The sequence below is a fragment of the Arachis hypogaea genome, chromosome 18 (genome assembly GCF_003086295.3).
Source record: "Arachis hypogaea cultivar Tifrunner chromosome 18, arahy.Tifrunner.gnm2.J5K5, whole genome shotgun sequence".
Lineage (NCBI taxonomy): Eukaryota > Viridiplantae > Streptophyta > Magnoliopsida > Fabales > Fabaceae > Arachis > Arachis hypogaea.
In genome coordinates, this window is record NC_092053.1 from 94,088,075 (window position 1) to 94,111,117 (window position 23,043).

Below are 23,043 nucleotides of genomic sequence, written 5' to 3' on the forward strand. Positions count from 1 at the left end.
ACAACCAAAACTTTTGCACGAAAGGATTTCTTGTCGGTCTAGAAGCTATACTTGCAACGAGAACTTATTTATGAAAATTCTAGACCGCGTGAGAGTTCCGTACGTCACACGTATTTGGAGGAAGTTGGAGATGTGCTAGTTAGGATCTTCTTGAGGACTTCCACCAAATTGGCAATTTTGTTGTACCACGGTGATAAGTTGGGGGCATCAATTCAAAGTTCTTGGATTCACATTAGGTGTTACAATGATACTTCCATAATTCCTAGTATTAGGAGTAGTGAAAGACCTTAGAGTCCTCCTAGCTTACTGGACATTAATGGCATTGTGGGCAATAGCATTATTATTGTTCTCTACCATGTTGATTTCCAGTTCTTCTTTAGTTTTTTCTTCAATTTCTTCTTCAATTCTCTGGTCTCTAACTTGCTTTCTTTGTCACCATAGGGTCCTTTCAATTTCAAGATCATATTGAAGAGGCTCTTTATCCTTATTTCTCTACATAAACACTCAGAAAATAAGAAAAATTGGAGTTTCATACATCAAATTGAAGTGAATTCCCAAAGAGGTAAATAACAAAAAATAAATAAAAAGAAAAAGAGTTTAATATAGGTAATTAATTAATTGGTTTGTTATTAATCATAGTTAATCCCCAGAGACAATGCCAAAAACTTGATGTGGATTTTTACAAATCACAAGCTACTATTGGCAACTGCACCGAGTCGTATCAAGTAATACCACGAGAGTGAATTATCATTCCCACGAGGTTTAACTAACTAAGCAAGCAATGATCAATTGATTAATCTAGTCAGACAATCAAAATTTAAGGTTTAAAATTCCTTAGTATAAAAATAGTGAATAAAGTAAGGCAAATAGTAAATAGTTGAGAGAGTAATATGATTAAAAGAATTAAGGTTTCAGAGATGTTGAACTTAAGGAAGAATGTTTTGATTTTCTACTTTAATCATGCAAGATGTATCTATGACAAATCATTAGTAATAAAATCATAATCCTTGGTAATTCAATTTCTGTTAACATAATAAACCACTAATTTCTTGATTAATTGATTCTGGAAAGAGGTGAAGTACGTTCACTGATTTAGAAATCACACAATTCACAAATATTAACCCTAATTGATTCGATGTCACTTTTAAATTATAGTTTTAAAATTTAAATAACCGTGAGAAGGATTTTTCAAGCTTAATTCCAAAAACTAAGTTTTTCAATATGATAATTAAAATTCAGTTAAAATTAAAACTATTTTCTAATAGATTCAAACCCTTATGATGAAGAATCAAAAACTCTTTCTTGAGAAAACATTAATGAATTAATAAAAAGTAGAAAAGCTATAACATTAGTCCATTAGAATCAATAGAGCTTCTAACTTTAACCAAAGAGATTAGTGACTCAAGCTAAACTTCAAAATCACAAACAAAGTATGAAAAACGGTAAAAAGGTCCCTCTTTCAAAGTTTGTTTGAACCTTTTATATTAGCTTATAAATCAAAACCTAAAAATCAAATTCAAATTAAAATCTAACAAAATCAAATCATATCTTTCGCAATTAATCGTCATCTCTCCTTGTGATTTAGATCCAAAGCTTAGTGATTCAATCCTTCATCATGTAATGTGGGCTTAAAGTGATACTTAATTTGTCTTGTGGGCTTTAGGCCTTGGGCGTGTGGCATACTCACGCATTGGCGTCTTGCACGCCACTAATTTTTAAAGCCCTGGGAGCATCCTTCTTGGGCGTGTGGCATGCCTACTCCTTGGTGTGTTGCACACCCATTTCTTCGAGTTCCTGGGGGTAATCATCTTAGGTGTGTGGCTCGCCCACTCCTTGGCCTGTTGCATGCCAACTTTTAACACTGGATGAGGCTTCGAAGGCGTGTAGAAATGGCATACCCTTGTTGATTGGCGTATGGCACACCAAAAAAATTTTCAATCCTAGAGATGAGCCCTTGGCATGTGACACTCCCCCTCTTGGTGTGTTGCACTCTAACTTGAAGCTTCATTTGATGATGCCTTCCTTGGGCGTGTGACATGCCCAACCTTGGCATGTTGCATGCCAACTTTCTTGCTTGAAGTGCCTTGAATTGAACCTATGGAAAGTTGACCCGATGTGTCACACCCTTGGAGTGGCGTGTGGAATGCCACTTTAAGAGCCAAAAATTGAAGTCCCCGGAGTGTGCTTTGGTGTTGGCATTTGGAACACCACATAAGGCGTGTAGAATGCCCTTAGTGTGCCTTGGAAGTTCTGGCGTGTTGCATGCCAGGTATGGGCATGTGGAATACCCACTTTTGATGGCCACTGGAGGTTCTGGTGTGTGGCATACCATTGGTGAAGAAATAGGGCCGCAAGCGTGGCACACCAAAGTTTGGACGTATGGCACACCATGGTTAGGTGCTATTTTTACATGCTGAAAAATTAGGGTTGTTTGCAACCCAAACTAAACATCTACTATAAACTATTTATATCACTAGAAAGCTTTGGATGTTAGCTTTCTAATGTTGCTAGAACTGCTTCATTTGGACCTTTATAGATCAAGTTATGCTCGTTGGAGTATAAAGAGGTCAGGGTTGCAAATTCTCTTTGAACTTCTTTGGGCTTGTTTTTTTATTGGCGTGTTGCATGCCAATGGTGAGGCGTATTGCATGCCCATTTGTGCTTCCTTGGACTTGCTTGCTTGTTCTTCCTTCCTTCTTTTTCTTCTCTTTAGTTTTCAACACTTTCCTAAATAAATCAAACCTCAAAGCTAGTCCAAGAAACATTGATTAAAACCATGAGAATCTTCATAAAAATAAGGAAATTACTAACTTTATCCCAAGAAATAATAACTAAAAAGAACTAAAGGTGCTCACGCATCAACATGGAGCATGCAAGATAGGGGACGTGCATGGGAGGCACCCCTCACACGTTATACGCTACCCTCCATGCGTATAACGCATGTCTTTAGAGTGAAGTCATTTTGGTTCTATCTGGTGGTGGCGTATATACGCTTCTTTGTATATGTTTAACGCATGGAAAAGGATGGAAGCCAAGTTGGTTCTATTTGATGCTGGTGTATATACACATGGAGAGGTGTATAACGCATTAGTGTGAAGAATACCAAACTTGGCCTCTGCTTGGTTTTAGTGTATAACACATGGTTATGAAAAACACTAAACTAGGCCTCTGCCTGGGCTCCAGGGGTGAGATCTTGCAATTTCTATCTTTAATTACATGCAAAAATCATAAACAAAAGTAAAGCTAATAAAAACTAATAAAACAGGAATTCAAAGGATACTAATCATTGGGTTGCCTCTCAACAACCACTTCTTTAACGTCACTAGCTTGACGGTGCGCTTCTAGGTCAACAGATAAATGGATTTTTGACAATCCACATCGCCCCCAAGATAATGCTTCAATCGTTGACCGTTCACAGTGTATCTTCTTTGGGACTCTGCCTCCAATGTGGCGATAAGAAGACACCTTAGTGATAGTAAAGGGTCCTGACCATCTTGTTTTGAGTTTTCGAGGAAATATTTTCAACCTTGAGTTGAAGAGAAGAACTTGTGTTTGGGATCAAATGTTCTTGAGGAGATTTTCTTATCATTCAACATTTTTTTCCTCTGCTTGTAGAGTTTAGCATTTTCATATGCGAAAACCCTAAACTCATCGAGCTCGTTGAGTAGAAGGAGCCGTTTCTCGCCCACAACCTCTTCCTAGTGGCATTGTTAATCCTCCTATAGTCAATCACATACGCTATCCTATGACGGTTCTAGTAGGAATAAGTGATGCAGATTTCACATACCACAAAACACCGACAAGTGCACCGGGTTGTATCAAGTAATACCTCAGGTAAGTGAGGGTCGATCCCACGAGGATTAATGGATCAAGCAAACAATGGTCAATTAACTACTCTAGTCAAACAATCAAGAATAAGTGTTTCAATAATTAAATAGCATGAAGACAGAAAATTAAACAAAAGCAAACAAACTTGGTTGAGAAAGTAAGATAATAAAGGTGATTAAGGTATCAGAGATGTTCACTCCTTAGGAAAACAATTCTTGTGTTTATTTATATGGGGTATGCAAAGGTTAAACACGACGAATCATAAATAATCAAATTCCAATCCCTTGGTAATTTAATTTTTCTTTAACTTAATTAACAGCTAATTCCTTAGTCAGTTACTTAAGAAAAAAGAGGTGAAGCACAATGACACAACATTTACTGAGAAACATACCAATGTCTTCCCTAGGCTAGGGAAAGAATACAATGCCATAAGCTTGAGGAGTGGAGTAGTGTTTAGCAAGAATGATGAATACCAAATTGTGGGTGAAAATGAGGAATTAGAAGAGCAAGAAAAAGAGGCCACTGTACCAAGTGAAACCCCAATGAAGAAGGAGGTTGTAAGGGAGGAAAACAATCATGAGAATCCACACTCCAATGAAACAAAGAGTTGCATAGAGGGTAAGTTCATTGAACCACCAATTCAAGAAGTTCTTGATAAAGGAAACACTCCAACCATCACAACACCCAAGTCTTAAAATCAAAGAAGTGTAGGCAACCAAGAAAAGCATAGAAAAGAGGATTGTGACCAAGGAACAAAAGATTACATCAATGAAAAAGAGAAGGTAAACCACAAGCAATCCAACCCCTACCCCAACAAGCAAGTTGAATCAAGCTAATAACAAAAGAAAGCTTGCTGGGAGGAGATCAAAACAGGGGGACAACAATTTTCTCCTCTTTGCCCTTGATGCCATTTCTCTTAACTAACTAGAAGAAGAGGAAGAAATTCAAGAACCATATGTCAAGCTAATGACATTAAAAAAGCTCTTGTTAGGAGGCAACCCAATCATTGGTAACAAATTTCTTGCTTTACTTAGATTTACTTTCAAATAATTTGGCATGTGATTGTGTAAAATAAATTTGATGTTGCCATGCAATAATTTGATTTCCAAATCTTCGCTAGGTACTTGCATCATTTTCAAATGAAAATGTCACACTAAGTTTGGTGTTGTCACTCACCTTTCATGCAAAGTACCATGCACAACCCACTTGTGAGTGCAATCACAGTGTCTTTGTTTCTTTGACCTTTATTGTTATCTTTAAGTTTGCTTTCTTAAACACATGCATTACTCACATCTCTTCTTGAAGACATTCATGATTAATTATAAATTCCATTACCAATATTTTATTTGTTGCTTGAGGACAAGCAATTATTCTAAGTTTGTTATTGGAGAAAAGGAATATGAGAAAAATGACAACAATGAAAATGAACTATAAGGTCGTTAAGTTCCTTTTCCTCTTATTTGTTTTCTATGCTTTTAATTGCATGATTGTCTTCCATTTCTTGTATATGCATGTGTGTTTTCTTCCTTCTAGATAAGCATAGTTTTATTTTAATTGTAACATGTTGCTTTTACATCATAATTACCAACTTGAAATTTGTAATTCAAAGCATTTAAGCATCATGACCATAAGCAAACAAGGTAATTAAAGAAGAAGCTAGCATGAACATATGAGTATTGGAAGGCTAGTATGCCTATTGTTGCTCAAATGCATTTGAATTTGATTGATTGAAGTTTTCATCTGGAACATTTTATGAGATTTTTGAAATTTTGAAAACCTAGAATAAGCAAATCAATTAAATCAAGTAAAGAAAAAGGGAAAGAATGAGAAAGTTGAAGGCTCTGAGTACCAATGACAATTTATTAGTCAAGTACTTGTGGTGTTTATGTATCGAACGAAAAGCTTGAAAATAAAATACTTAGAGTCAAGGCTAGGCTCAATTGTAAAGCACTCTTGCAAAGCTTAAGGCTCTGAGTATCAATGAGTAGAGATTAAAGAAAAGAAACAAATGAGTTTAAAGAATTCTCTAGTTACTTGCTTGTGGTGCTTATGTATCAAGTGGTAATACTTGAAAAAAAAGCATTTAGAGTCGAAGCTTTTAACTAATGGTGCAAACCACCCAAGAAGCTAAGCTAAGAAAAGAAAATAAGCTTGTTATAAGGAAGGAATATAAAGAAAAGATTTCATAAAGTGAGCTAGATAGAAACATCAATCATTTGAATTTCTTTTGTGATTGTTACATGAATAGTAAACTAGCCAACCATAAACATTTAATTGCTATTCTTCTCACCTTGGATTGTTAAATTGTATTGCATGATTCTTTATTTACTTGAGGATAAGCAAAGTTTAAGTTTGGTGTTGTGATGCATGCGCATCATGTTGTGTTTTCTATGCTTTTTCATACAAGAAATTAATACTTAATGCTTAATTATGGAAGTGTTTTGGTGTTTAAGTTGTATATTGCTTTGATTGCTTGATTTGATGAATTTTTTAGGAGATGAATGAAAAAGAAAAAAAAAGCATAAAGCGAGGTCAAAAGAAGAAAAGAGAAAATTTTGGCATGCTTTGAAGCTTCGGATAACGCTTTGATCCTTAGGCCACGCTTTTGAAAGCGTGTCCCTTGAAGAAAGTATGGCACATGAAGTGTGCCAAAGAATGAATAAAGGAAGGCATGCATGAGGTGTTATTGGTTCCCCAGGATCAAACCCTTGCCACCACAAGGAAGCACAATTATGAAGCACAAAGAAAAGTTCAAAGATGAATTGGCAACTTGACCTCTTCATACTCCAATATAAATAACTTGAGCTACAAAGCTCCAAATGGAATGATTTTAATATCATTGGAAATTAGACTTCAAGAGCCTTCCAACCATATATAACACTTCATAGTGGATATTGGATTTGAGATTACAATTCACCCCCGAAAAACACAAGGTGAGCATAGCACCAGCATGGAAGGCGCCAACTACCTCTTCCCCTTCTAAGGAGAATAACTTGAGCTAATGAGATCCAAATGGTGTGCTTTTAGCGGCATTAAAAACTAGACATTCAGAGCTTTCCAACAACATATGATAGTTTATGATGCTATTCTGTTTGGGCCATGAATAATGAGAACCAAAGTGACACCCATATCCCCAGACACCACTACTCGGCGCCTTAAACACCACACGAAAATGGCATGCGCAGGAAGCACATTTTTGGCGTTTCAATCGTCCAAAGTGACGCCTCAAATGCTAAGACATTGCAAGAGCATGAATTTTGGCTAGAAGAGGCATTTCAAATGACCACATCCACACCCCAAACGTCCTTCACACACCACCTTCCAGGGGCATAAATTTTATGCCAAAAGAGGCGTTTCAAGTGCCCAAAGGGGAGCCCAAAATGACCACTTTCATGCTACCTCCAAGGCACCAAGTTTGTGCCTTACTCTTAGCGTTTCAAGTGCCCAATTTGGTGCCTAAAATGCCCTTGCAACCTTTCTCCAAGGCACCAACATTTGGTGCCTCAAGAGTGGCGTTTCAAACGTCCATAGTGGCGCCTAAAGCACCATTGCTTCTCACCCTCCAGGGCACCAAGTTGGTACCTCAAATTTGGCATTTCTAATGCCCATAGTGGCGCCTAAAATGCCATTGTTTTTCACCTTTTAGGGCACCAATATGGTGCCTCAAACTTGGCAGTTAAAACGCCCATATTGACGCCCCAAACGTCAATCCTAATCCGCTTTCTAGGGAGCAAGTTGTACCTCACATTGATGGTGTTTCAAGCGCCACTTGCCAGTACCTCAAACGCCAACACTTCGACACCCCTTGAAGAATATTTTTCAAGTTTTGAAGTATTATTTCAAGTCACCCCTGAAGCCTTCAATTTGGTTCATTTATCTCACTCAAAGTCTACTCTTAAATCAATGCAAGCAAGCCCACAATCAACAATCAATCAAGGCCACAAGAATCATCTAGAAGTAGTTAGGACTTTTTCATTTAATTGAAATTTGAATTTTATTTGAAATTGTAGTTTTAGGTAGCTTATAAATAGGGCCATAGAACACTTCACACGCACACACACCCCAATTGGAAGGGGAGTCTTCAGACCCTCTCTTCTCACCCTCTCTAACTCTTTTAATTGGGAAAGAGAACTCTATTGCAATTTAATAGATTGATTTGTTTTTATTTTTCATCTTTAACTCTTCTTTAATTAATTCTTTAGAAAGAATCTTCATTCTTCATCCCAAGGATTCAGTTATCTTAAGAAAGAAATTGGATCCAACTTGAATTCTATGTGAGTTTGATAAAGGATCATAGAATTAATGCTTGACGTTCTTTCTCACAATGGCTATGAAATTGGATTTGGGATTGAAACGTGACATATAATCATCCCAAAACTTGGTTCATGAAATTGTGTGGCTCTAAATCAGAGACCATTCTTCATCTCTTCTCATGAACAATTAGATCAAGAGATTGGTAATTGATCAAGTTAAGAGAAATCAAATAACCAAAGAATTAGGGTTTGATTACTTATGATTTGCCAAGAGATCAATGATTACATGATTGAAGAGGAGATGAAAATTATTGATCCTGAGAATGCAATACCTCTTGATCCCAATGTTCTTTTCATTCTTAGTTCTTGCCATTTACTCTTCCGTTCTTTATATTCACCAGAACTTTACTTTCTTGCTCTTTACATTCATGTCATTTACTTTTTTGTTCTTTATTTCTTTTTTTTAATTTCAAGTCATTTACATTTCTTGTTTGATTATTGATGCCAGGGCATTTTGGCCAGTTTCACTGACCTTTTCTTTACTGTTTTTAAGGTAGTTTCATGCATTTTCTTAGAAAATAAGCTAGTTTTGGGTAGATATTCACTTACATCTTGATTCAAGCATACATTGTGCACTTTACATGATTTCATGAGAATTTTGCATGAATTATATGACAAATTAGAGGATGCATGTCTCATGATTTGGATTAGAACTTTGATGCACTTTATTGCTTGATTTCAGGACAAAGGAAGCAAGGAAGAACCACGTTAGCAGCCACGTTAGTCTAACTAACGTGACCACTAACGTGGAATGGGAGCTAGCTTGCAACGTTAATGAGAAAAGTAATCGCCAATAACGCCCTGAAGCCATCATAACCCACGTTAAGAGTCACGTTAACTAAGTTAACGTGAACTCTAACGTGGAAGAAAGAAAATGGACCCAACGTTAGTGACACTTACCTTTGTCACTAACGTTGGACCAAGCTCATAAGTGGCCACGTTAAGAGCCACGTTAACTTAGTTAACGTGGACTCTAACATTAAGAAGCAAAAGAGAAGCCAACGTTAGTGACATTCACCTTTGTCACTAACATTGGCCAAACCTCCATAAGCCACGTTAACTCCCACGTTAACTTAGTTAACGTGGAAGCTGACGTGGAGAGAGCAATTGATAGCCAACGTTAGTGACACTTACCTTTGTCACTAACGTTGGGGTGAAACACCAAGAGCCACCATGAGCAACGTTAACTCCCACGTTAACTTAGTTAACGTGGAAGCTAACATGGATAAAGAGATGATGAGCCAACGTTAGTGACACTCACCTTTGTCACTAATGTTGGAGATGGCTAGCATGACTACGTTAGAAGCCACGTTAACTTAGTTAACGTGGACTCTAACGTGGGAAATAGGGGCACATTGGAACGTTAGTGACAAAGGTAAGTGTCATTAACGTGCTCAAAGAATTGGTACTTCTACGTTAGAGGCCACATTAACCTAGTTAACGTGGACTCTAACGTAGGGACAAGGGAGGACTCTCCACGTTATTGGGAAAGGTAAGTCCCAATAACGTGTGCAAAGGACTAAGAGGCAACATTAGTGGTCACGTTAGTTCCACTAACGTTGAAGTCAACGTGATCATATTTGGGTTAGGAACGTTAGTGAAAAAGGAGATTGTCACTAACGTTCTCGAACCCACACTTTCACTTTACATTGACACCACTAACGTCCTGAGTCAAAGTCCCTGCCTACTTCACCTTTTCTCTCTGCAAGCAAAGCTAAACCCAATGAAAAGGATAACTGCTTCAAACTCAAGATTCAGAGGCCCATACCCAAGGCTTGAAGAGCCAACTAGAAGATGAGAAGAGTAGTATATATAGGAGTAGCTTTGAATTAGTTAGGAGTTGGAAAAACTTGAGGGAGCCTTTGGCATAGAACTACTCTCTGTATTTTACTTTCTCTGCACTTCTAGTTTTACTTTCATCATGTATTCTCCATCTTGGTTTTCATTTTTCAGAGCTATGAACAACTAAACCCCTTTCATTGGGTTAGGGAGCTCTGTTGTAATTTGATGGATCGATATTAGTTTTCATTCTCCTTCTTCTATCTTTTCTCTTGATTTTACGAGAAAGCTTTCGATCTTCATCCAATTGGGTAGTTATCTTAGAAAAGAAGCTATTCATACTTGGATCTCTTCTGAACCTTGAAAGAGGAATGAAGAGATCATGCTAGAAATGCTTTCTCATGCTGGATCAAATTGGGTTTGGATGGATATGTGACTATAATGCTACCAACACTTGATTTGGGAAATGCATGTCGTATAATCAGTGACCATACTTCATCTCTTCTCATGAGCAATTGACCAAGGAATTGGCTATTGATCAAGATTTGAGAGATTGAATTACTAAGAAATTGGAATTCGATCACTTAAGATTGCCAAGGAGATCAATGAATGCATTGATTGAGGAAGAGATGAAAATGAACTTGATCCGGAGAATGCAACATCTCCTGAGCCCAATGAGCTCCCCATTTCTGATCTTACCCATTCTCTTTAATTTCTGCCATTTACTTTTATGAGCAATTACCCCATTCCTGTTTAAGATTCTGTAATTTACTTTCCGCCATTTACATTCAGCTCTTTATTTCTAGCATTTACTGTTTCTGCTATTTACTTTCCCGCCATTTAATTTTCTGCAAATCTCAAATCAAATTTTGGTTCGCTCAACTAGAACATTCCTCTAATTAAAGTTGCTTGATCAATCAATCTCTGTGGGATTCGACCTCACTCTATTGTGAGTTTTTACTTGACGACAAATTCGGTACACTTGCCGAAGAAAATTTGTTGAGAGACAAGTTTTCCGCGTATCAATTATCACTCAAAATTCAACCGTCTAACTAGAATAATCAATCAATTATTGCTTGCTTAATTCGTTATTTCTCGTGGGATCGACATCACTTATCGTGAGTTTATTACTTGGTGTGACTCGGTGCACTTCCTGGTAGTTATACGGGATATTGATCATCAAATCCGTGTCACGCGTTGTGTGCAATAGTCCGCATACGCATGCCCTGAGAAACTTAGAAATATTTTTAAAGCTACAGAAACTTAGACATAACTTAGAAATATTTTCTATTTGTTCTTCAAACGTCTTAAAGCTCTCGGGCCCAACTTTTATTTGAATCAAATTTCATCAAAAACAAAGGTTTAGAGGCCAAGTTATGTCTCGTCAAAGTTCATCAAAAATAAGGTTTTACAAAATTTAGTAAAGTTCTCTAATTTTCTAAAACTTCAAAACCAAACTAATTCAAACATACTCAAAACAATCCAAATATCCATAATAAGCACTCTCCAACCATTTTTCAATCAAATAGGTATCAAAGCCATTCAATACTCATAAACTTCCTTAGATTTTTATCAACATAATCATCACAAAGCATCATCAATTATTAACCCAATCCATCAAATTCTCATTCCGTAATTCAATCATCACTAAAACTCACAATCATCACCCAATGCCATTAACACTGTAAGACTCAGAATTTTTGGAAAATATTATTGAGTTAATTTCAATTTATATATTCATTACAGACTTTAATTTTAGAAATTATTTTATTAAAGCGAATTAAATCAAGTTTTAATAATTAAATTAGAATTTTTATATAATTTTACAGTTATTGGAGAATTTTCATATTTAAATTATAAAGTGTAGTAATTATAAAATAATAAGAATTTTATATGATTTAATTTAAATAATTGAGATTTTGGAATCGAATACTTTAATTTTTATAAACAAAGAAAATTAATCATATTATCTCTAATTATTGAATTGGAGTATTTATTTAAAAATAATTTGCAAGTTGATGATAAAATGGTATTTCAAAAAGAATTATTTTATATTAAATTTTAATTTGAATTATTACTTAACCCTATTATTTTATTAATGTTTTTATTCTATGCAAACCCTAATTCTAACACAACAAAATCCTAACCCTAATATTTTTTCCTTTCCTAGCCGTCATTACCCTTTCCCCTTCCTCTATTCGAGATACACAAACACAACACATAGCAGTAGTAGAAATCAAAATAAAGAAAGAAAAGAGAAGAAATGGTGCGAATCAGAGAAGAGAAAGGAAGAAGAGGAAGGAAGAGTGCCACCGGAGGAAAGGTGGACCGCCGCCACTGTTCGTTAGGCCCTGCTGCACCGTCACCATCGCCCGTTGAGCCGCCACCACGTCACGTCTCCATCAGAGGCCAGAACCGAGAGAGATGCATTCGAGAGAGGGAACGAGCGCGAGAGAGGAGACGCGGAAGAAGGACGACTGCCGTTCTGTCTCGTCGCTGTCGCCGTTCATGCTTTATCGTCGCTGCCGTTTGTGAACCAGACGCTGTCACCATTAGAAGCTCTTGCTACAGCCGAGGATCCCGTCACTGTCAGATCCGTCACGTCGCCGTTGAGTGGCTTCGAAGGGGGAGACACGCGATGAGGAGTTGGAATCGCTGCTATCGCCACCGCTACTGATGGCTAGCCACGGCGCCGAGCCTCTGCCGTCATCAGGTCTGCCGTTTGGTTACCGGGTGTTGTGCGGGTGTAGCTGGAATCGCTGCCGGAGCTGCCGCCGCTTCATTCTTAGTTCATTTCTTTGTTGGGTGAGTTGTTTTACTTTGAAAGCTTTTTATCGCTATTTCGATATATGTCACTGAGGTTTTGTGGCATTAATTGCTATAAGTTTGAGTTCAGTTATTATATGTTGTGATTAGTGAAACACCCTAATTACCCTAAGCATTACCTCTAGCCATAAAGCAAAGGTTAATAAGAGGTTACGACAATCCTAAAGCTTATACATAAATAAATATAGAAAGAAATAATAATTCTATAAGTCCGATGAAGAAATAAGCTCAAAAACCGAGAGTTACAAAAACGCAAAATATTCACACGAAGCCACAAACTTAAGGCACAAGATATAGATACCAGATAACAAGACATAAGTATATAAGAGAGTATAATAGTCATAAGGATCTAGCCGCTGCCTGTGGAGTTTAAACCGGCTAGTTATATACAAACAAACAGAGTTTTAAAAGGTAAAACAGCACATACAAAATATCACTCTCAAAGTAAGCCTCTATGGATACAAAAGTGAGAGTACTAATAAAATAAATTAAAAGGGCTTTAAAACATAGCCAGGATCCTCCGCTCTGTCACCATCAAAGCAACTCACCGAGGTGGGTTGCGACCTGTATCTGAAAAACAATAACAGAATGTGGTATGAGAATCGGAGGTTCTCAGTATGGTAACAATGCCCAGTAATGTAAGACATATAAGACTCCGGGATGCCAGAGGAAATCCTAGAACTTCATATCCATCACAAGATTCATCTTAAAGCATAACTAAAACATTAAAGCACAACTTAAAGCCATAACATAACAAAGGGGTAATCTAACTTAGTGGATTTTCTAGACTAACAGTTCTTCGCTGTCCCACAGCCTGATGCACGAAAACTTGTCTCTCAACAATTTTCCTTCGGCAAGTATACCGAATTGTCGTCAAGTAAAAATTCACAATAGAGTGAGGTCGAATCACACAGGGATTGATTGGTCAAGAAACTTTAATTAGAGGAATGTTCTAGTTGAACTAAGGAGAATTGGATTTGAGATTTGCAGAAAATTAAATGGTGGGAAAGTAAATAGCAAAAAATGTAAATACTGGAAATAAAGGGGCTGAATGTAAATGACGGAAAGTAAATTACAGAATCTTAGATGGGAATGGGGAAGATGCTCATAAAAGTAAATTGTAGAAATTAAAGAGAATGGGTAAGATCAGAAATGGGGAATTCATTGGGCTTAGGAGATGTTGCATTCTCCGGATCAAGTTCATTTTCATCTCTTCCTCAATCAATGCATTCATTGATCTCCTTGGCAATCTTAAGTGATCGAATTCTAATTTCTTGGTAATTCAATCTCTCAAATCTTGATCAATAGCCAATTCCTTGGTCAATTGCTCATGAGAAGAGATGAAGTATGGTCACTAATTATACCACATGCATTCCCAAATCAAGTGTTGGTAGGATTATAGTCACCATATCCATCCAAACCCCAATTTGGTCCAACATGAGAAAGCATTTCTAGCATGATCTCTTCATTCCTCTTTCAAAGTTCTAAAGAGATCCAAGTATGAATACCTTCTTTTTCAAGATAACTACCCAATTGGATGAAGATTGAAAGCTTTCTAGTAAAATCAAGAGAAAAGATAGAAGAAGAATAATGAAAACTAATATTGATCCATCAAATTACAACAGAGCTCCCTAACCCAATGAAAGGGGTTTAGTTGTTCATAGCTCTAGAAATGAAAAGCATAGATGGAGAGTACATTCTTGAGAATTAAACTAAAAGTTGCAGAGAAAGTAAAATACAGAGAGTAGTTCTCAAATTTCCAACTCTCCTTTTGGTACGCGGAATCGTGATTACACTTTAATTATGTAAAATTCATTGCTCTTTCTTTCCCTGGAAATGGCGCCAAAAACATGATGCCAAGACCATGGTTCACAACTCCGTGTAACTAACCAGCAAGTGCACTGGGTCATCCAAGTAATACCTTACGTGAGTAAGGGTCGAATTCCACGGAGATTGTTGATATGAAGCAAGCTATGGTCACCTTGCAAATCTCAGTTAGGCAGATATAAATTGATAATGGTTTTTTCGAATAATAAATAATAGAATAGGGATAGAGGTACTTATGTAAATCATTGGTAGGAATTTCAGATAAGCGAATGGAGATGCTTTTCGTTCCTCTGAACCTCTGCTTTCCTGCTATCTTCATCCAATCAGTCTTACTCCTTTCCATGGCTGGCTTTATGTGATACATCACCACTGTCAATGGCTACTTTCGGTCATCTCTCGGGAAAATGATCCAATGCCTTGTCACGGCACGGCTAATCGTCTGGAGGCATCACCCTTGTCAATGGCTTCATCTTATCCTCTCAGTGAAAATGGTCAACGCACCCTGTCACGGCACGGCTATTCATCTATTGGTTCTCGATCATGCTGGAATAGGATTAACTATCCTTTTGCGTCTGTCACTAACGCCCTGCAATCGTGAGTTTGGAGCTCGTCACAGTCATTCATTCATTGAATCCTACTCGGAATACCACAGACAAGGTTTAGACTTTTCGGATTCTCTTGAATGCCACCATCATTCTAGCTTACACCACGAAGATTCTGGTTAGGAGATCTAAGAGATACCCATTCAGTCGAAGGTAGAACGGAAGTGGTTGTCAGACACGCGTTCATAGGGAATGATGATGATTGTCATGTTCATCACATTCAGATTGAAGTACGAATGAATATCTTGGAAGTGAAACAAGATGAATTGAATAGAAAACAGTAGTACTTTGCATTAATCTTTGAGGAACAGCAGAGCTCCACACCTTAATCTATGGAGTGTAGAAACTCTACCGTTAAAATACATAAGTGAAAGGTCCAGGCATGGCCGAATGGCCAGCCCCCAAAACGTGATCACAGGATCAATAATACAATCCAGGATTCTCAAAAAGACTAGTAAAATGTCCTATTTATAATAAACTAGCTACTAGGGTTTACATGAGTAAGTAATTGATGCATAAATCCACTTTCGGGGCCCACTTGGTGTGTGCTTGGGCTGAGCTTGAGTGTTGCACGTGTAGAGGTCCTTCTTGGAGTTGAACGCCAGCTTTTGTGCCAGTTTGGGCGTTCAACTCTGGTTTTGGCTCCTTTTCTGGCGCTGGACGCCAGATTTGGGCAGAAAGCTGGTGTTGAACGCCAGTTTATGTCGTTTATTCTTGGCCAAAGTATGGACTATTATATATTGCTGGAAAGCCCTGGATTTCTAATTTCCAACGCAATTGGAAGCGCGCCATTTCGAGTTCTGTAGCTCCAGAAAATTCACTTTGAGTGCAGGGAGGTGAGAATCCAACAGCATCAGCAGTCCTTCTTCGACCTCTGAATCTGATTTCTGCTCAAGTCCCTCAATTTCAGCCAGAAAATACCTGAAATCACAGAAAAACACACAAACTCATAGTAAAGTCCAGAAATGTGAATTTAACATAAAAACTAATGAAAACATCCCTAAAAGTAACTAGATCCTACTAAAAACATACTAAAAATAATGTCAAAAAGCGTATAAATTATCCGCTCATCACAACACCAAACTTAAATTGTTGCTTGTCCCCAAGCAACTGAAAATCAATTAGGATAAAAAGAAGAGAATATACTATAAATTCCAAACTATCAATGAAACATAGCTTCAATCATATGAGCGGAACTTATAGCTTTTTGCCTCTTGAATAGTTTTGGCATCTCACTCTATCCATTGAGATTCAGAATGATTGGCATCTATAGGAACTCAGGGTTCAGATAGTGTTATTGATTCTCCTAGTTCAGTATGATGATTTTTGAACACAGCTTCTTTATGAGTCTTGGCAGTGGCCCTAAGCACTTTGTTTTCCAGTATTACCACCGGATACATAAATGCCACAGACACATAATTGGGTGAACCTTTTCAGATTGTGACTCAGCTTTGCTAAAGTCCCCAATTAGAGGTGTCCAGGGTTCTTGATGAGCGGATATTTTATACGCTTTTTGGGGATAATTTCATATAGTTTTGAGTATGTTTTAGTTAGTTTTTAGTCTATTTCTAGTAGTTTTTAGGAAAAATTCATATTTCTGGACTTTACTATGAGTTGTGTGTTTTTCTGTAATTTCAGGTATTTTTCTGGCTGAAATTGAAGGAGCTGAGCAAAAATCTGATTCAGGCTGAAAAAGGACTGCTGATGCTGTTGGATTCTGACCTCCCTGCACTCAAAGTGGATTTTCTGGAGCTACAGAACTCGAAATGGCATGCTTCCAATTGCGTTGGAAAGTAAACATCCAGGGCTTTCCAGCAATATATAATAGTCCATACTTTGCACAAGGATAGACGACGTAAACTGGCGTTCAACGCCAGTTCTCTGCCCAATTCTGGCGTCCAGCGCCAGAAAAGGATAAAAAACTGGAGTTGAACGCCCAAACTGGCACAAAAACTGGCGTTCAACTCCACAAATGGCCTCTGCACGTGGATTGCTTAAAGTCTCAGCCCCAGCACACACCAAGTGGGCCCCAGCACACCAAGTGGGCCCCAGAAGTGGATCTCTGCATCATCCATCATAGTCCACTCATATTTTGTAACCCTAGGCTACTAGTTTAGTATTTAAACAACTTTTAGAGACTTATTTTGTACCTCATGACATTTCAGATCTAAACTTTGTATTCTCTGATGGCATGAGTCTCTAAACCCCATTGTTGGGGGTGAGGAGCTCTGCTGTGTCTCAATGAATTAATGCAAGTATTTCTGTTTTCATTCAAACACGCTTGTTCCTATCTAAGATGTTCATTCGCGCTTAACTGTGATGATGGTGATGAGCTGTGACACTCATCACCTTCCTCAACCCATGAACGTGTGCCTGACAACCACCTCCATTCTATATCCGATTGAATGAGTGTCTCTTAGATTCTTTAATCAGAATCTCCGTGGTATAAGCTAGAACTGATGGCGGCATTCATGAGAATCCGGAAAGTCTAAGCCTTGTCTGTGGCATTCCGAGTAGGATTCAAGGATTGAATGACTGTGACGAGCTTCAAACTCCTGAAAACTGGGCGTTAGTGACAGACGCAAAAGGATAGTAAATCCTATTCCAACCGGATCGAGAACCAACCGGTGATTAGCCGTGCTGTGACAGAGCGCGTGAGCGTAGTTTTCACTGGAAGGATGGAAGGTAGCCATTGACAACGGTGATCCACCAACACACAGCTTGCCATAGGAGGATGTGCGTGCTTGAATCAGAAGACAGAGGAAAGCAGAGATTCAGAGGACAAAGCATCTCCAAAACTCCAACATATTCTCCATTACTGCACAACAAGTAACTTTTAATTTATACTCTACTGGTTATTCACAATTCAATTGATAAACATAATTGACTTCCTGACTAAGATTTACAAGATAACCATAGATTGCTTCAAACCAACAATCTCTGTGGGATTCGACCCTTACTCACGTAAGGTATTACTTGGACGACCCAGTGCACTTGCTGGTTAGTGGTACGCGTTGTGAAAAGTGTGATTCACAATTCGTGCACCAAGTTTTTAGCGCCGTTGCCGGGGATTGTTCGTGTTTGAACAACTGACGGATTATTTTGTTGCTTAGATTAGGAAAAATCTTCTCTTTTTTTGGTTTAGAGTCTTTTATTATTTATCCCTTGTTAAAACACTTTAAATTTATAGCTCAGTTAATTAGAACGTGGTGTTTATGTTCATGGTAATTGGCTATCATATTTTTAAAAAAACCTTTTTCAAAAATAATTTTTCTATTAATAAGGTCCCATAACTCATTTGGCTAGAACATTAATTTGATTGGGTTAGAATCTTTTATACTCTTTTTAAAACCTTCTTTTTCAAAAATAATTTTTCTATTAAATCCTGTGCCAAACTTTAAGTTTGGTGTTTTCTTGTTGATTCCCCTTTGATTTTCGAAAATTTTGGTTTGGTTTTCTAAAAATTTTAAGTTTGGTGTTCTTCCTTCATGTTCTTGTGTTCTTGTGAGTCTTCAAAGTGTTCTTGAGTTTTCTTGTGTCTTGATCTTAAAATTTTTAAGTTTGGTGTTCCTTGGTGTTTTCCCTCCAAAATTTTCAAAAACAAGGAGCATTAGATCTAAAAATTTTAAATCTTGTACTATCTTATTGTTTTTCTCTCTCCTCACTAAATTCAAAAATATCTTTTCAAAATATCTTTTCTAACTTCCTATCTTTTCAAAATTTGTTTCAACTAACTAACCAACTTTTTGTTTGTTTCTTAACTTTTTCAAAACTACCTAACTAACTCTCTCTCTCTCAAAATTTTCGAAAATATCTCCCCTCTTTTTCAAAAATTTCTGCTTTTTTTAACTAATTATTTTTAATTTTTTTACGAAAAAAAAAATTTTTCAAAATTCAAATTCTTTTTAGTTATTTTATTTTATTTAAGTATTTACTTCTTATAAAATAAAATAAATAAAAAGATAAATCAGTCCAAGTTATATCCATATATCCATCATGGACATAAGTGGAGATGGACAGTCCAGGAGGACTTTGGGGTCATATTCTAACCCCTCTACTGCTTCGTATGGGAGTAGCATATGCATATCCTCCATTGGAGTTAGTAGCTTTGAGTTGAATCCTCAGCTCATTATCATGGTGCAGCAAAGTTGCCAGTATTCCGGTCTTCCACAGGAAGAACCTACAGAGTTTCTGGCACAATTTTTACAAATTGCTGACACAGTACATGATAAGGAAATAGATCAGGATGTCTACAGACTATTACTGTTTCCATTTGCTGTAAAAGATCAAGCTAAGAGGTGGTTAAATAACCAACCTAAGGCCAGCATAAGAACATGGAAACAGCTGACAGAAAAATTCCTGAATCAATATTTCCCTCCAAAAAGGATGACACAGCTAAGGCTGGACATCCAAGGCTTTAAACAAGGAGATAATGAATCTCTTTATGATGCCTGGGAGAGATACAGAGAGATGCTACGAAAATGCCCCTCTGAAATGTTTTCAGAGTGGGTTCAGTTAGACATCTTCTACTATGGGCTTGCAGAAGGAGCTCAGATGTCTTTAGATTACTCAGCTGGTGGGTCTATCCATATGAGAAAGACAATCGAAGAGGCTCAAGAGCTCATTGATACAGTTGCCAGGAATCAGCATCTGTATCTAAGCAGCAACCCTTCCATGAATGAAGAGGTTAAAACAGTAACTGCTGAATTCAGTACTGTAAAACAAGCTGCTGAATTCAATCAGCAATTAGATTTTCTAACAAAGCAGCTAGCTGAATTCAAAGACAGGTTACAGGAGACAAGGATAGCTAATATACATATGGAAGAACAGTTTAAGCAAACAAAGCAGCAGCTATCAAAGCAAATAGCAGAAGAATGCCAAGCAGTTCAATTAAGAAGTGGGAAAACATTAAATACCCCACCTCAAGGCATCAAAAATTCAAGAAATGAGCAACCCACCATAGATTCCCCTGAGGACAGTAAGAGCCCAGGGAAAAATAATTCTGGCACTAAAACGCCAGAAAAAGGGTGGAAGGCTGGCACTGAACGCCCAGACCATGCCCAAAACTGGCGTTCAGCGCCAGAAACAAGGCAGGATTGGCGTTCAACGCCAGAAATGGGCAAGAATCTGGCGCTGAACGCCCAACAGGAGCACAGTTCTGGCGTTCAGGCGCCAGGAACAGACAGTGAGCTGGCATCTAACGTCACTCCAGCTTCTGACTCTGGCATTCAATTGCCAGTGAGGGATCAGACACACACAAGTGCTGATAACAACCCCTCTAAAAAGGCTTCTTTAACCACTAAGGTTGAGGAATATAAAGCCAAGATACCTTATCCTCAAAAACTCCGGAAAGAGGAGCAGGATAAGCAATTTGCTCGCTTTGCAGATTATCTAAGGACTCTTGAAATAAAGATTCCATTTGCAGAGGCACTTGAGCAAATACCTTCTTATGCCAAGTTCATGAAAGAAATCTTGAGTCATAAAAAGGAGTGGAGAGAAACAGAAAGAGTTCTCCTCACTGAAGAATGCAGTGCAGTCATTCTGAAAAGCTTTCCTGAAAAGCTTAAAGACCCTGGGAGTTTTCTGATACCATGCATATTAGAAGGTGATTGCACCAAGACAGCTTTATGCGATCTTGGGGCAAGCATCAACCTAATACCTGCATCCACTATCAGGAAGCTTGGCTTAACTGAAGAAGTTAAACCAACCCGGATATGTCTCCAACTTGCTGATGGTTCCACTAAATACCCATCAGGCGTGATTGAGGACATGATTGTCAGAGTTGGGCCATTCGCCTTTCCCACTGACTTTGTTGTGCTGGAAATGGAGGAGCACAAGAGTGCTACTCTCATTCTAGGAAGACCCTTCCTAGCAACTGGACGATCCCTCATTGACGTCCAGCAAGGGGAAATAACCCTGAGAGTCAATGATGACGAGTTCAAGTTGAACGCTGTCAAAGCCATGCAGCATCCAGACACATCAACAGACTGCATGAAAGTTGACCTTATTGACTCTTTGGTAAAAGAGATCAACATGGCTGAGAGTCTCGAATCAGAGTTGGAAAACATCTTTAAAGATGTTCAGCATGATTTGGAGGATTCAGGGGACATGAAAGAGCCTCTGAACTTTCTTCTGAAAGAGGAAAAACCTCCTAAACCAGAGCTCAAGCCACTGCCACCATCCTTGAAATATGCATTTCTAGGAGAAGGTGACACTTTTCCAGTGATCATAAGCTCTGCTTTAAATTCACAGGAAGAGGAAGCACTTATTCAAGTGCTAAGGACACACAAGACAGCTCTTGGGTGGTCCATAGGTGACCATAAGGGCATAAGCCCAGCTAGATGCATGCACAAAATCCTATTGGAGGATAATGCCAAACCAGTGGTTCAACCACAGAGGCGGCTAAATCCAGCCATGAAGGAAGTGGTGCAGAAAGAGGTCACCAAATTACTAGAGGCTGGGATTATTTATCCTATTTCTGATAGCCCCTGGGTGAGCCCTGTTCAAGTCGTCCCAAAAAAGGGAGGCATGACAGTGATTCATAATGAAAAAAATGAACTGGTTCCTACAAGAACAGTTACAGGGTGGCGCATGTGTATTGACTACAGAAGGCTCAATACAGCCACCAGAAAGGATCATTTTCCTTTACCATTCATAGACCAGATGCTAGAGAGACTAGCAGGTCATGATTATTACTGCTTTTTGGATGGCTACTCAGGCTATAACCAGATTGCAGTAGATCCCCAGGATCAAGAGAAAACAGCATTCACATGTCCATCCGAAGTGTTTGCTTATAGAAGGATGCCCTTTGGGCTATGCAATGCACCTGCAACCTTCCAGAGATGCATGCTCTCTATTTTCTCTGATATGGTGGAAAAATTTCTGGAAGTCTTCATGGATGACTTCTCAGTATATGGAGACTCATTCAGCTCTTGTCTTGATCACCTGAAACTTGTTCTGAAAAGATCCCAAGAAACCAACCTAGTTTTAAACTGGGAAAAGTGTCACTTCATGGTGACTGAAGGAATTGTTCTTGGGCATAAAATCTCAAACAAGGGAATAGAGGTAGATCAAGCAAAAATAGAGGTAATTGAAAAATTACCACCACCTGCCAATGTTAAGGCAATCAGAAGCTTTCTGGGGCATGTAGGATTCTATAGGAGGTTTATAAAGGATTTTTCAAAAATCGCAAAACCCCTAAGCAATCTGCTAGCTGCTGACACGCCATTTGTGTTTGACACAGCATGCCTACAGGCGTTTGAAACGCTGAAAGCTAAGCTGGTCACAGCACTAGTCATTTCTACACCAGACTGGACATTGCCATTTGAGTTAATGTGTGATGCCAGTGATCATGCCATTGGTGCAGTACTGGGACAGAGGCATGACAAGCTTCTGCATGTCATTTATTATGCCAGTCGCGTTTTAAATGATGCCCAGAAAAATTACACAACCACAGAAAAGGAATTACTTGCAGTGGTTTACGCCATTGACAAGTTCAGATCCTACTTAGTAGGATCAAAGGTGATTGTGTACACTGACCATGCTGCTCTTAAGTATCTACTCACAAAGCAGGATTCAAAACCCAGGCTCATCAGATGGGTATTGCTTCTGCAAGAGTTTGATATAGAAATAAGAGACAGAAAAGGGACAGAGAACCAAGTAGCTGATCATCTGTCCCGGATAGAGCCAGTGGAAGGGACGTCCCTCCCCTTCCTTGAGATCTCTGAGACATTCCCTGATGAGCATCTATTTGCCATTCAGGAAGCACCATGGTTTGCCGATATTGCAAACTATAAAGCTGCAAGGTTCATACCCAAGGAGTACAATAGAATACAAAAAAGAAACTAATTACTGATGCAAAGTACTAC